This window comes from Geotrypetes seraphini, chromosome 9, assembly GCF_902459505.1.
Source record: "Geotrypetes seraphini chromosome 9, aGeoSer1.1, whole genome shotgun sequence".
In the NCBI taxonomy this organism is placed as follows: domain Eukaryota; kingdom Metazoa; phylum Chordata; class Amphibia; order Gymnophiona; family Dermophiidae; genus Geotrypetes; species Geotrypetes seraphini.
The window spans coordinates 56626538-56639626 of record NC_047092.1 but is presented as its reverse complement, the minus strand read 5'-3'; the positions used below and the strand labels follow the sequence as shown (position 1 = coordinate 56639626).

The 13089-nt window shown below is 42.2% G+C and overlaps 1 protein-coding gene across 5 annotated transcripts in view; it reads right to left on the bottom strand.

Moving 5' to 3' along the window:
• Positions 1 to 13089, bottom strand: part of DOCK4 (dedicator of cytokinesis 4) — a 650492-nt gene that overhangs the window by 429529 nt on the left and 207874 nt on the right. The gene's annotated exons all lie outside the window — the stretch shown is intronic.

Here is a 13089-nt window from a genome sequence, read left to right as displayed (position 1 = left end):
TGTCACCTCTACCCACATCTCAAGTCAAGTTAGTTTGGCTATGTTAGCTATAACCCAGATCAGACCAAACTATTGCTGAGGTGCCACATTTTTTTTTTAAACTAATCCATACTGCAACTTTGGTTAAACAATATTTTGTAACGTATTTTAAATATTCTCTGTAAAACATTTAGAGACTCTTTTACTAAAACTTTATATGTGCTAACACCATATGGCTCATTGGTATAAAATAGGACATGTAGCATTTAGTGCTTGCTAAATTTTAGTAAAAGAGTCCCTCAGTAACTTACTTTAAATAATATTATTAAAAATTTTACAAAGGACAGTAGATCAAAAAATTAAACTAAATTTATACATTTATATCTGACATCATAAAGGTTGTTGATTTGTTTTAGCTTTTTTTTTTTTTTTTTTAACTGCAAAATACTTAACTTAGGGTCCCTTTTACAAAGTTGCAGTAGTGATTCTCCCAAGACAAATGCACAGAAGCCCATAGGAACTGAATGGGCTTTAATGCATTTGTCACAGGGGAATTGCTACTTTAGCTTTGTAAAAGGGGCCCTTAAGAATTTAACTGAATCATGCCAATAAAAATAAAAGCAAATATTCAAAAATACACAAAAACCTGCCAAATAGCAAAGTTACTCACCTAAAGCAGGTATTCTCCGAGGATAGAGCACAGTTACTTACCTGTAACAGATGTTATCCGAGGACAGCAGGCAGATATTCTCACATGTGGATGATGTCATTCGCGGAGCCCGGTACAGACAGTATAAAAAGTGTACTATCACTTTAAAATTTTTTGAAGTCTCGAGATTGCCCATACTATGCATGTACTAGTGCCTTCCTGGCCGACGTCGGCTCACAGGCCAATCATTTCAGTAAAAAAGCTAAGAAGCCAACTGAGGATTGTGAGAATATCTGCTGCTATCCTTGGATAACACCTGTTACAGGTAACTAACTATGCTTTATCCAAGGTTAAAGCAAGCAACATATTCTCTCATGTGGGACTCCTTAGCTAAAACAAGTGGGTTGGAGGGAAGTTACAAAGGGTTGCAGAGGTGATTCGGGAAATTATAGACCAGTAAGTTTGACATTGGTGCTGGGCAAAATGGTAGAGACTATTATAAAGAAAAAAAATGACAGAACATATACATAAGCATGGATTAATGAGAGAAAGCCAACATGGATTTAGTCAAGGGAAATCTTGCCTCACTAATCTACTGCATTTCTTTGAAGGGGTGCATGAACATGTGGATAAAGGTGAGCCGGTTGATATTGTATTTGGATGTGTATTTGGATTTTCAAAATGCATTTGACAAGGTACCTCATGAAAGACTTCTGAGAAAATTAGAAAGTCATGAGATTGGAGGTAGTGTCCTATTATGGATTAAGAACTGGTTGAAAGACAGAACACAGAGAGTAGGTTTAAATGGTCAATATTTTCAATGGAGAAGGGTAAATAGTGGTATTCTACTGCAAATAATCTAAATGGATGAAATAGCAGCATATATCATCTTGCCCACGGAGAAAAAGCCTCAGAACCCTGTTAGGGAAGAATCCTCCTCTAAATTATGTCATTGGCATAAAAATCTCCTTGATTTATGTTACAGCTGGGCGAGACGGTATATGCTATTTCATCCATTTAGATTATTTGCAGATCATATTTGTTTAGTATAAGAATTCTAGCTGCATTTGGTTTTTTGTATGATTATTTAAATAGTGGTGTTCCCCAGGGGTCTATGGTGGGACTGCTGCTTTTTAACATATTTATCAATGATCGAGAGATGGGAATAACTAGTGGGATAATTAAATTTGCTGATTTATTTATTTATTTCGATTTCTATCCCGTCCTCCCGAGAGCTCAGAACGGGTTACAAGTCAACATTCACATAAGTTACATTGGACAATACGTTTGCCGATACAATACTATACAATATAATCACAAAGGGCAAGGCTTGGTAGTACAGTAACTTGAGGACAATCATAGGGAATCCTGGAGGAGTATTACAGAAGATTGGATCAGGGGGTTGCCAGCTTATGGTTGTTGGCGGAAGAGAGATCAGAGGGGACTGTTTGCGGTTGGACCTCTAGTTGAAGAAAAAGGCCTTCACTGCTCTTCGGAAGGTCATCAATGAGTTCTGTAATCTGATTTGAGGAGGGGAGTCAGTTCCAAAGCTGTGGGATGAAGTGCCTGTAGAAGCATTTGTGGGCGGTATCCATCAGGAGAGACCTTCCTGTAGGGATGCACAGTCGTTTCTCTGCTTTAGGGTGGAGGGGGAAGGTAGAGGCATACAGGTGTAGCTTGGAGCTTATATAGGCTGGGGTGGTGGCGTGGAATCTTTTATGCGCTATTACAAGGGCCTTGAATGTGCACCATTTGTTGATTGGTAGCCAGTGTTCTGTGCGAAGGGCTGGGGAGATGGGGTCATGGTAGTTGAGGTTGTAGAGGAGGCGGTTCGCTGCATTTTGGAATCACTGGATGCATTTCAGTTCCTTTTTATCTACTCCATTGAATATGGGAGTTGCAGTAATCCATACTGGAGAGAACATAATGTGACAGGGAAGCTCCTGTCATGGATCAGAAAGCAGCCAGACCTGCCCAGAATAAAGTCCTTAACCCTGTAACCACCCGACCAAGGCAGGGACACCCTGCTGATAAACACAATCTAACTCAGGCTGTAGGAAAGGGAAATGAGCAGGTTGTGACTCCGTCCAAAATTCAGGCAGGGGGGGCAGGGAAATCTGGAAAGATCCCCTATCAATCCTTTCCCCGAGTCAGGGAGAAACCTGAAACCCACTTGAGAAGGGGAGGAGTTAGCCCTCGTGGTGTGCAGAGTGAAAAGCCTCAAATAGGAAGTGAGTTGTGGAAGCAAGGGGACACAGGTGGCTCTGATTGGGGAAGCTACACAACACCTGGCTATCCTAGTTTCCAGAGGCTGCCTAATCCCCAGCAGGGAAGATTTGCCAGAGACCCATTCACAGAGAGGGGCAGTGTGAACCCTGGGAGGAATGAGGAATGGCTGAGTAACCCACATGAAGCAGGGCTGGGAGATTATGCTGAGGTAAATGTTCCCAGAGAGATAGCCTGCATGCAGAGAGGGGGATGGGAGGAAAAGCCTGGAGTGAATGTGGGGGTGGGAAACCCGGGTGCCCAGGAGTGTGAGTGGGAAATGTATAGTGACCCTGGGGGTAGTGTGTTTGATGAGGACCTGGACCTGGAAGAGTATAGTGTGTGAGGGTCCTGTATTGTCTGGTGGGAAAAGTTTCAGCTACGTTTAAACTTGAGCTGAAGCAGGGCTGGGGCAGCCCTGCCTAATTAATGAAATTGCTACAGTAAATAGCACAGCATTCAGATTCCAGGGGAGCAGGGGCTAAAGCAGATAAGGGTCATATTGGGTGGGCTTGAAGACCTTTAATTAAGGGTGGCTTGACCTGCACAGCCTCTCCATTAGGCTGTGAAGGCTCCCTGGGGAGGGAACAGTGATAAAGCAAGAAAAGCAAAGTTAATTCTATTTGTGCTGTGAATGTGAAAACAGGAGAAATATGAGAGAGCTGACACAGGCTGTGCTATGCCGTATGGAAGGAGCTGAAAACAGGGGGAAACTGCTACACCCAGAAGGTGATGTGGGGACAGTGAGGGCCTGATTCTCTAAAAGTGCGTCCCGATTTTAGGCAGCTGTAGGCATCCTACAGCTGTCTAATCAGCCAATCGGGATGCACGTTTTTTTAAAAAAATGCTCCCCAGGCAGGCCGCCTATATTGAAGGCGAGGCCCGCAAGACACCTAGGCCCTGATTCTGAATAGGACGCCCGGGAGAGTCGTCCTATTCAGAATCGGCCGAAACTAAACCCCGATTCTGTAACCGGCGTCCATGTTACAGACGCGGGTTAGAGAAACGGGTTAGATTAGAAACAGCCTGCTACACTTATCGCGGCAAGGGATCTCTCTGCCGCTATAAGTATAGCGGGTCGCGGCCCCCTGACCAAGAGGGTGCCCAAACCCTCTGCCCGAAGACGCACCCCCCCCCGACACTACCGACCGCCCCCCCCGACATTACTGATCCCCCCTCCCCCCCCCGACAATATCGATAGCTGGCAGGAGGGTGCCCAATCCCTCCTGCCCGAAGACACACACCCCCGGCGCTAACCCCCCCCAAACCTCCACTCCACCAAACCTGTTCTTAGAAGGGTCTTGCACGTCTTGAGTCGGCAGGCACGCCTCGTCGAAATGAAGCGGGCCCGCCCCTTCCCGACCCATACCGCCGAAGCCTAAGGCCTGATTGGCCCAGGCTATAGAAGCCTGGACCAATCAGGCCTTAGGCATAGCGGGTCTGCCCATCCCCACTAAGTCTAAGGTCTGATTGGCCAATCAGGCCTTAGATTAAGTGGGGATGGGCGGACCCGCTATGCCTAAGGCCTGATTGGTCCAGGCTTCTAGAGCCTGGGCCAATCAGGCCTTAGGCTTCGGCGGGATGGGCCGGGAAGGGGCGGGACCGCTTCATTTCAACGAGGCGTGCCTGCCGGCTCAAGACGTGCAAGACCCTTCTAAGAACAGGTTTGGTGGAGTGGAGGTTTGGGGGGGTTAGCGCCGGGGGGGTGCGTCTTCGGGCAGGAGGGATTGGGCACCCTCCTGCCAGCTATCGATATTGTCGGGGAGGGGGCAATCGGTAGTGTCGGGGGGGGGTGCGTCTTCGGGCAGAGGGTTTGGGCACCCTCCTGGTCAGGGGGCCGCGGCCCGCTATACTTATAGCGGCAGAGAGATCCCTTGCTGCAATAAGTATAGCGGCCGCGTCTACTTACAATGTAGGTCAGCATTTTGCTGGCCTACATTTTAAGCTTCTCCTCTACTAGGGAGACGCGTAGGGCTGCCTAGGTTCAGCCTAAGGTCCGCCTAAGGCCCTTAGACGAGCTTAGGCATCTTGCGGGTCTCCCTAGGCTCCCAGAGGTGCCTTCAGGCTTGCCTGGGGAGCATTTTTTTTTTTTTAAACGTGCATCCCGATTGGCTGATTAGACAGCTGTAGGACGCCTAAAATCGGGATGCACTTTAGAGAATCAGGGCCTAAAGGTCCTGAACCCGGGGTGAGATTTTGCTTTTGAATTTTTAATAAGTTTGTGTTGAGGACTGAACCAGTTCCTAGATTAAGCCCAATGTAACTTTCCTCGGGACTGAGTTATCTGAAAGAATAAGCAGGGGATAAGGGAAAGCCCAAGATACCAAGTTTGATTGTTTTCCTCATTTTTTTTTCTTTGGGACACTAATAAACCTGATGCTGTTTTCAGAAATCCGGTATCCGGGTTTTTCCTGCACTTAACCACATAAAAGGCGCTACAAAATCTTGCTTGTGGTCCGAGCCAGACTTTCCTATATACTTGGGGACTGGCCCGGTCACAATAGGCATAGAGGAGTTGAGTCAGGTCTGTTTTGGAGATATAGGGTTTGATTCTTCTCAATTGGTGGAGATAGTAGAAGGAAGTGGAGACCACCTGGGAGATGTGGGTGGATAGGGACAGGTGGCCGTCCAATGTTACTCCAAGGCTAACCACCTGGTCTGCTACTGTTAATGAGGTGACGTTTTTCATTCTGATCCACAAAGTTGTTCAAAGAAGTTAAATCGCAAGAGGATTGTAAAAAATTGCAAGAGGACCTTGTGAGACTGGGAGACTGGGCATCAAAATAGCAGATGAGGTTTAATGTGAATAAGAGCTAAGTGATGTATGTGGGAAAGAGGAACCTGAACTATAGCTATGTGATGCTGGGTTCTATGTTAGGAGTCTCTGCCCAGGAAAAGGATCTAGTTCTCATTGTTGAGATTACGTTGAAACCCTCAGCTCAATATGGGGGAGACATGATCGAGACGTTCAAGTATCTTACGGGCCGCATCGAGGCGGAGGAAGATATCTTCTTTTTCAAGGGTCCCAACGACAACAAGAGGGCATCCGTGGAAAATCAGGGGCGGGAAACTGCGAGGTGACACCAGGAAATTCTTTTTCACTGAAAGAGTGGTTGATCGCTGGAACAGTCTTCCACTACAGGTGATTGAGGCCAGCAGCGTGCCTGATTTTAAGGCCAAATGGGATAGACACGTGGGATCTATTCACAGAGAAAGGTAGGAGAGGGTCATTAGGGTGGGCAGACTAGATGGGCCGTGGCCCTTATCTGCCGTCTATTTCTATGTTTCTATGTTTCTAATGTGTGGCGGTGACAGCTAAGAAAGCAAATAGAATGTTAGGAATCATCGGAAAAGAATGGAAAACAAAGAAGAAAATGTTATAATACCCTTGTATTGCTCTATGGTATGGCTGAAACTTGAATACTGTGTGCAGCTCTGGTCACCATATCTCAAAAAAGATATAGTAGAATTAGAAAAGGTACAGAGAAGGGCAATAAAATTGATAAAAGTGATGGGACGACTTCCCTATGAGGAAAGGCTAAAGCAGCTAGGTCTCTTCAGCATGGAGAAGCGACAGCTCGGGAGGGATATGATAAAGGTCTATAAAATAATGAGTGGAGTGGAAAGGGCAGATATGAATCACTTGTTCACTCTTTCCAAAAATACTAGGACTAGGGGGCATGCGATGAAGCTACTAAGTAGTAGATTTAAAATAAACCAGAGAAAATATTTCTTCACACATCATGTACTCAAATACATCATGTATACTCGAATATAAACCAAGATTTTTATGGCAAAAACTTGGCCGGCGTTAAAAACTGCGCTACAGTTTTGTAAAAAAAAAAAAAAAAAGGAGGGGGTGTAAAATAGAAATATGTAGACAAAATTAAAATGAACCACCAAGAAGTTGGACTCTCCATACAATGCAACACCACAGAAAGAGAAACAGTGATGCATGTCCCCTAATATTGTGCAAAATATAAAGATAGCACATGTAAATGTGAAAAAACAGAGAAATAGCAAGCATCACTTTACAAATTAACAAATAACACCTCTCCCCCCCCCCTTTTATGAAGCTGCATTAGGATATTTTATTGCAGGCCGCGGTGGCAACAGTTCTGACACTCATATGAATTATATGAGCATCAGAGTTTTTACCGCCATGGCCAGTGATAAAAAAAGCCTAATATGGCTTAATAACTTCTTTCACACACACACACACACACTTTTATGAAGCCATATTAGGCTTTTTTATCGCCAGCTGTGGCAGTAAAAGATCTAGCACTCATAGAATTCCTAGGAGCATCAGAGCTAATATTGCCGTGGTTGGAGATAAAAAAAAAAAGCCTAATGTGGCTTCATAAAAGGGAACCAAAAGCAGGGGGGGGAAATAAAAATGGAAAATAAGATAATACCATTTTATTGGACTAATACATTTTTCAATTAGCTTTCAGAGGCTAAAACCTCTTTTCTCAGCATACTGCTGTTATGGTATTCTGTCCTAACCTGAGAAAGTATTGAATTAGTCAAAAATGTATTACAATTAGTCCAATAAAAGGATCATCTTATTTCCATTTTCTATTTATAAATACTTATCAACACAGTTGCAATATTACTTTATCCTAAAGCATAAAAATATAATAAAATAAATAGAATTTTTTTTCCTTCCTTTGTCTTCTCCAGTTTCTGATTTCCACATCTTCTCATCACTTTCTTCCTTCCATCCACTGTCTGTCCTCTCTCTGCCCCTTCTATATGGCATCTTCTCTCCTTCTTTGCCCCTTCCAGAAACTGTCTGCCTCCCCCTTCCATCTCTCACTCCACCCCTATTGGCTTGGCATTCATCTTCTTCCCTCCCCCCTCCCGTTCCAGCGCTGCTTCTGACAGTGGCAGAACCATTGGAAGAAGTGTGTGGCAGCCCAAGGGGACTAATTTGAAGGAGATTAGTATAAGATTGTTGTATCTGGATACGAGTATTTTTTATGAATAAAGGTCTGATACTTTTTGAACGGCCCTCGTATTTCTGTTCTGTGTTTACGGCTGAAGATTCAGGAGCGAGACCATAGAAAACAAATGCGAATCGGGATGGTGGAGTGGTAGACCCTGATTGATTTTCAGAGGGTTGTTTGTGAGGAGCTAGCTAAATTAAAGGTACACAAAGCGATGGGGCCAGATGGTGTACATCTGAGGGTGCTGAAAAAACTTAGGGAAGTTCTGGTGGCTCTGCTGACTGACCTTTTCAATGCTTTTCTAGAGTCGGGAGTAGTACCGGAGGACTGGAGAAGGGCGGATGTAGTCCCTCTATACAAAAGTGGAAGTAAGAAAGAAGTAGGGAATTACAGGCCAGTAAGTCTGACTTCTCTGGTTAATAAATTAATGGAAATGCTTTTAAAATGGAAAAAGGTAAAGTTTCTGGAATTTGGATTACAGGACCAGAGGCAACATGGATTCACTAGAGGTAGGTCTTGTCAGACAAATCTGATCAATTTCTTTGACTGGATTATCAGAGAATTGGATAGAGGGACTGTGCTAGATGTGGTGTATTTAGATTTTAGCAAAGCCTTTGACAGTGTTCCATGTAGACGTCTAATAAATAAACTGAATGCTCTTGGGATGGGCCCCAAAGTGACGGACTGGGTAAGTGGAAGACGACAGAGGGTAGTGGTCAACAGAGATTGCTCTGAGGAAAAGGATGCTACCAGTGGTGTGCCTCAAGGTTCTGTTCTTGGGCCTGTTCTTTTTAACATTTTTATAAGCGATATTGCTGAAGGGCTCTCAGGTAAGATTTGCCTTTTGCAGATGATACCAAAATCTGCAATAGAGTAGACACCCCAGATGATGTGAATGACATGAACAAAGACCTAGCGAAGCTTGAAGAATGGTCTGAAATTTGGCAGCTAAAATTTAATGCTAAGAAATGCAAGGTCATGTATTTGGGCTGCAAAAACCTGAAGGAACGGTACAGTTTAGGGGGGGTGAAGAACTTTTGTGCATAACAGAAGAGCAGGACTTGGGTGTGATTGTATGTGATGATCTTAAAGTGGCCATACTAGTTGAAAATGTGACGGTGAAGCTAGAAAGATGCTAGGGTGCATAGGGAGAGGTATGGACAATAGGAAAAAGGAGGTATTGATGCCCCTGTATAAGACTATGGTGAGACCTCATTTAGAATATTGTGTACAATTCTGGAGGCTGCACCTTCAAAAGGATATAATGATGGAATCGGTACAGAGGAAGACTATTAAAATGGTGCGTGGTCTTCATCATAAGGCATATAGGGACAGACCTAAAGATCTCAATATGTATACTTTAGAGGAAAGGCAGGAGAGATGTTTAAATACCTATGTGGCGTAAGTGCACATGAGTCAAGTCTCTTTCAGTTGAAAGGAAGCTCTGGAATAAGAAGGCAAAGGATGAAGAGGTGATAGGCTCCAGAGTAATCAAAGGAAATACTTCTTTACAGAAAGGGTGGTAGATGCGTGGAACAATCTCCCGGAAGAAGTGGTAGAGACAGAGATTGTGTATAAATTCAAGAAGGCATGAGATAGGCACATGGGATCTCTCAGAGAGAGGAAGAGATAATGGTTACTGCGGCTGGGCAGACTAGATGGGCCATTTGGCCTTTATCTGCCATCATGTTTCTATGTGAAACTAAAATATCTCTGGACTTGCTAATTTAAAATGGACTATCTGGATGAAAAATCCTCATTCTGTGCTTGCTAATTTAGAATGAAAAACTATATTATTTAAATACCACTGTAGCCCATAATGCCTTAGTTTTTTGCATCTTGTTTTTATTTAATCATATATGTTACCTTGTAACCCATTCTGAGCTCTCTGGGGAAGACAGGATATAAAATGAAATAAATAAATAAATAAATACTCTCCTACCAAACTTGTCCAAAGTTCTGCCTGGAGGTGTACTGGCATATGTATGAGAACTGTTCGCTTGATTGAGGGCTTAGTCAACTAATAAATATTGATGTTATAATTGGGGTGTGTCAAAATCAGGACAAGTTTGGATTCTGTATAAAGAGCTCAACTTATGTGGAGCCACTAGGAGAGACAATGGGGTTTCCCAGTTTTTAAAGAGGGCTTCCTCTTCATGAATTTAAGCAATGGCACTTTGTTGCAATCTTTAGGCCATTTTACATAGTCTAAAGCAGTGGTCTCAAACTCATGGCCCGCCAGATACTATTTTGAGGCCATCGGTTTGTTTATCATAATCACAAAAGTAAAATAAAACAGTTTCTTGATCATATGGCTCTTTAGCTATAAATCACAATATTATTATTAAGACTTAGCCAAAAGGAAAGATTTATAAACTATAAAGTTTTACCTCATGCAAAATTGTCATTTCTTTAATAAGACCTTAACTAATTTTTCTGAGGCCCTCCAAATCCAAAAGGTGGCCCTGCAAAGGGTTTGAGTTTGAGACCACTGATCTAAAGCCTCTATGAGCTCACTTTGAGGTTCCTCCTTAGACTTCATACTAACAGAGACTGCTTGACCCATCTGTCTGATGAAGTTGGTAAAGGACAGACGTTCAGGTGGAAGCCTGCATAAAGGAGGAGGTGGTGAAGGATCTGAGGTTATCCCATAGGATCCATCTGCAGAAAACTGGATAATCAGAAAGAAGAGTGTGGTGACAAATTTGAGAGAGAGTCCTTTGTTGTCAGCTCTTCTGGAAGTAGAGTGTTGAGGGGAACATCAAGAATATGATGAAGAACATAGAAGAGAAGTTGGTGTGTTCCACTCCTTCTGACGACGTACGCATTAAGTGTCTTTTCAATGTCAAGGCATCTGATATCAATGTCTTGAACGAGTAAGTAGATGATGCTTGGACTGGACTTCAGCAGGGATTGTCAATGCAGGAGGTTGCATAGTGTGTATCTGTACTAATCCAGTTAGTTCTTGCTGCAACAGCGCTCAAAGCTAATCTTGCAGTAATGGCACTGGTACTGATATTGACAAGGGTATATTAGGTGCTTGTTAAGTTGGGTGTCAAGGCACTGGGGACCTTGATGCCAAGACACACCTCTGAGGAGACCCTAACTGCAAAGATGGTGATCGGACATCAGTACATCAATACTTGGAAAACATCAATAGAGAAGACGCTTACGATAATGCCGATGCACATCTGAAGTGGGAGACATGTTTGTACTTCTTAGCTATCTTGTGAGGTTCTCCCAGTGCAGGTAGCACCGAGGATCGAACCATTGGCACAGCCGGTGCCAGTGTCGAAGCCAGACTCAATGGTTGAACATGCTCGATGTTCCTTAAGTTATACCAAAAAATTTTTCAAATTATAATTTTCTGGCCCTAATCTACCTCTTCTGCATACAAGAATAGAACATGCATGAAATAGCTGGATGATCAGGACCTAGGCACTGTACACACCCGTTATGTGGGTCAGTACTGGAAATGGTCCTATAAAGCCACTGTGTGCCTTGGACGTCAATGGAAAAACTGCCGACACAAAGTCAAAATGCTCAATGACCCTAGAAGGACGAGTGAAACTCAAGCTGAAAAAAGATTCAACGCTCCCAGCAAGGGCTACAAAATTTCTGAAGGCCTGAAAACCAGAAACTAAGAAAAATATGATTTTTTAAAAAAATAAAAAATGAAGAAAACTAAATATTGTGACAAAACTGAAGAAAACGAAGGGAAGGCACAAAAAGTAGAAAAATTTGTTTGGACATATTGTCACACTTATTGTAAGTTTTGAAAATGAATAAAGAATTTTAAAAAATAAAAAAAAAAGAAATTTGGCATGCTTTGAATGAACTTGAAAACACAGCTTCTCAATTTTACAAAAAACTAAGAACCGCAGATCTATCAGGCGGGAAGGCACTCATATGTGCGTAGTACGGGCAATCCTAAAAATTTTAAATGATGGTACACTTTTGACTCTCCATGCCAGATTCCATGGATGATGTCACCCATAGGTGAGAATATATAACTGCTTATCCTCAGAGAAAAACCAGATACACGTACACTAAGAAATTACAAACATGAAAATAAATGGCGGTAACATAAGGGAAAATAGATCAATGTGCTAGATTTATTAAATGCACGACCATGCACTAACATTCATTAAAGCAATTAATTACTATAAGTCTCACTTTATACAAAGGACACACTTACTTATTTAATTAAAAAATTTATTACTCACACTATTTACAAATACATCTTTAAAACAAACCAGTTCTGACATTACTAAAAGTAAAAAGTATATGTTAATGACAGTAGCGCACTTTAGTAAACCTAACCAGCAATCTAACTTTGCCTTTTAGGTGGTTCAAATGTGTTAGTGAATTCACATGCAAAGGACTGCAGCAGCTAGGCATAGCAACATAAAAAGAATATTATTTTAACATGTTTACAGGAATACAAATCTTGGAAAGCAAAGCGGGAAAGAAAGCAATAATTCATATCCTCACACTTTTTATTTTTGCCTTTTCCTTTCAACTTTCATCAGTACAGGTTACTCCATTGATTCAGTTCACTAATTGCTAGAAAAACACTGAGTCAGAGTTTAGGGCAAATATATGAAGCTTTTCTGGAGTTAATATTACAAACTCATTTCCACAATCTCAATAAAAGAGATGCCCTAAAACCACATGTAAGCATAAAATTCCCAATTTAAAATGGATGTATTACTTCTGTCCACTATATTTAATTAATTTAAATTACTACAGTACTGTAATGTCAGCTATGCTTTTGGATCCCATGAGATTTTGTAAACCAGCAGATCAATACTTTAAATGAAAGATAAGCAAAATACAGTATTATAAGAAATGATTTCGCTAGTCAGCACCAATGCCGTATCCCAGCACTACATTAGGAAGCACTATGCTGCTTACAATATTTTGGATGGGGGGATGTGGATGGAATTTGATATACTGCCTTTCTGTGGTTATTATATACAGGGACTTATTTTGTACCTGGGGCAATGGAGGGTTAAGTGACTTGCCCAGTGGGCACTGAACCCAGTTCCAAAAAGCAAATATGCATCTGCATATAATATACTTTAATATAAAGGGAGAAAAGATCTCAGAGACCTTGAATGTCTGAACTTGTCTCTTTATGGTTCAAGAATGGAACAGGTCAGATCTCAATCATTGGTCTGAAAAACTCCCTTAATGTGTACTTAACATTTTGTTTCTTAACTACAATGATTCACTTTATTTTCT